Raw genomic sequence first — 2967 nt, 5'->3', positions numbered from 1 at the left:
TAATAGCAATTTGGTAGAATTAGTTTGTTGTATCAAATCTTGAGAAAAAGTTGGAAAGTAAGGATTCACAATATTCCGAGAATTCATAATAAGGTTGCTGACCATATGGCTAAGTGTACTGTTTCCGGAAGTTTAAGCTTGCAGGTGTATAAAGATCCACCGGATACAATGAATGACTTATTGTTAGTTGATCTAGTTCGGTTGATGCCGAGTTAAATTTTAACTGATTGATATTTTCTCTTTAAGTTGTTCCTTTCCATTGAAAAACTATAATAAAAAAATAAAACATTCACAAATGAATTCATAGCAAAAGTGAAAGTAGTATACAATATCCCGAGTTTATATATTTATAATATATTAAATACACATAACAATAAATGTAATTATTAATCATTTGGCATAATAACAAATAAAAATATTATCTTTCTAAATTTAAATAATTTTATTTTATTATTTTATACAGTTTTTAACTAATTACTGGTTGCCAAATTTTTAAACCTACGGGTGATAACTTTAAAATATTTCCTTTTTAGGGCTAATTTGCGGTCAAGTTTCATTTTTGTGATTGACAAATTACCAATAATTGTTGGTAATTACGGGTAAATTTATTTTTAAATTATATTGCCTAAATTTTAACGCTAATTGTTGGTAACTTTCTTTTAAAATATATCATTATTTAGGGCTAATTGTGGTAACGTTTTGTAATTCACTAATTGTTGATAATGTTTAGGTTTTTAAGTTACCGATTATAAATTATTTTTATAGTTGAATTTTTATTACTTTATTTTCAACAGTATTATGAATTTCTTTTACCAATTTTTCGATATTAGATTTTTTATTTTAACTTAATAGAATTTTCATATAATAAAATTGTTATAATTACCAAATTTACAAAGAAAGAATCAAATGCAGGGGTTAATATAAATTTCCAGGCGATAGAATACATGTTACGATTTTGTTTTTTAAACTATACCTTCAAATTTTCTCAGTAAATATAAATTTTGTCATTATAATTAATTTAAATGGTAAAAGTTCAAACATACAACCGCAATGTTTAAAACGTACAGAACAGAGAAAAAAAAAAAGGGGACAATGGTTTAAAACGCACAAAATTAGCACTAAAACAGTGTTTAAAATGTACAGAAGGAATTTTTTTTTTAAAATGATAATGTGTCACTCATTTATTGGTGACACTTGGCATAAGGTGCACTTATTTATAACTGATCATTTCCACAAATGTCTCAAAACCCAACTATAAGATATAAAGTATTTACTTGACATGTAAAACAATGTAAAATTGTTATCAATGCACTTATCTAGTGGGTGTGCCGGAGTGGTTATCGGGCATGACTAGAAATTATGTGGGCTTTGCCCACGCAGATTCGAATCCTGCCGCTCACGTGTTGGTTTATTTTAATAAGATAATTTTTGCATTCTGTTACTTGTTATCCTTCATGGGCCACTTAATCCTTGGGTTATTCTCACAGTTTCGTGTCATTGCTGTTGCAGGGTTTTTTTTTTTTCATTGAAGGGAGGATCAAGATGTGGACCATGGCTCTTTTCGTTCACTAATCTGTTCTAATTTTGCTTAACATGCGGTTCCTATAGATACAATAAATTTGTCCATCACTTTGGGCTGCAATATAATTCCTTGCCGTAACATCATATACATATATATATATATATATAAGCAATTGGAAAATAGTTATTTTAGAGCTCATTATCTTTAACAATATATGGATTAAGATGTCATAGATTTTTATGTATATGATTTAGTGTAAAAGAAGGATATGATATTTGAAAGATTACACACAAGCATTTATTTTCAAGACTATAAAGAATGTCACGACATTAAAAATGTAATGTTACAAGGTTAATAATCATATTTATGTACAATTCAAATAAAAATAATAAAGGATGTCTCAACATTGGCATGAAAATGTCACAACATCAAGCAAAAGTTGGGCAACGTTGTTACATGGTAATGGTTAGATAATGACATGGACAAATATTCCAAAACAATATGTTACTTGTTTTTAATTAAAATTGCTAATTGTTCTAAAATTATGTATACTTGACTAAATGATAAATTGTTTATTGTATGTTTGGTCAAGGAAAATGGTGTTGGAAAATATGGATATCATATATATAATAAGGGTAATTACATGTTATTATTTACTATCATAATAGGTTAGCCCAAATTAAAAGTGATCTAATTTAGTTAAAATTTTATTAGGCTTTAATTATTAAATAAAGTATGAGTCATGTAAATACTCTAGTAATTGAGTTCTAATCAAATTTTAATTAATGATGGGCTAATTAGATTTTGATTAGAACTAATATGCCAAGGTTATAAATATTAGGGTTATGCCCCCAAATTATACACAAGATATCTTTTCTAATATCCCATCATTAGGAAAGAGAGAGCAGATATTATCTGAATTTCTTGTGTGCTAATTTGAAAGATCAAATCCTCAATATCAGGTAAAACTTCAAGAAATTCATGGATTCCAGTACGCTCCCACATCTAGTTTTATTCTCGATTTATTCTTGATGATTTGACATAATAGATCCTGGTTTATTAAATTTTATTTCAGATTTATTTTACAAATTCTAACAAATGGACTAGCCATTTTCCCTTTTTTTTTTTTAAAAAAAAATTATTATAGGTTCTGATCATATACACTCAAATTTATGTCCTCCTGCATTAGTAATAATACTCATGCCAATAGAGTTAAAGATTCAGTAGACAAACTTTCCCCATATTTAGTGATAAATAGTAATTCAACAGTTTGGTTATAAGAATAGTTCATTTAATGGAATGGATATTCTTTTGTATTATCTTTCCTCTTGTAATAGAAAAAAATTATTGTCTAAATGTGTCCATGAAAGTATTTATATGATGAAATAACATTTTATATAATATTAAATATAATTATGTAAAGAATAAAACATATTTTCATAATT

At 26.7% G+C, this 2967-nt stretch overlaps 1 non-coding gene across 1 annotated transcript; it reads left to right on the top strand.

Moving 5' to 3' along the window:
* The first annotated feature begins 1319 nt into the window (after positions 1-1319).
* On the top strand, positions 1320-1401 carry TRNAS-AGA (transfer RNA serine (anticodon AGA)). The gene has a single exon. It is a non-coding gene; the product is annotated as a tRNA-Ser (tRNA).
* Positions 1402-2967: the final 1566 nt, after the last annotated feature.

This window comes from Gossypium arboreum, chromosome 11 (genome assembly GCF_025698485.1).
Source record: "Gossypium arboreum isolate Shixiya-1 chromosome 11, ASM2569848v2, whole genome shotgun sequence".
Classification (NCBI taxonomy): Eukaryota; Viridiplantae; Streptophyta; class Magnoliopsida; order Malvales; family Malvaceae; genus Gossypium; species Gossypium arboreum.
This window is presented reverse-complemented; position numbering and strand designations above follow the sequence as displayed.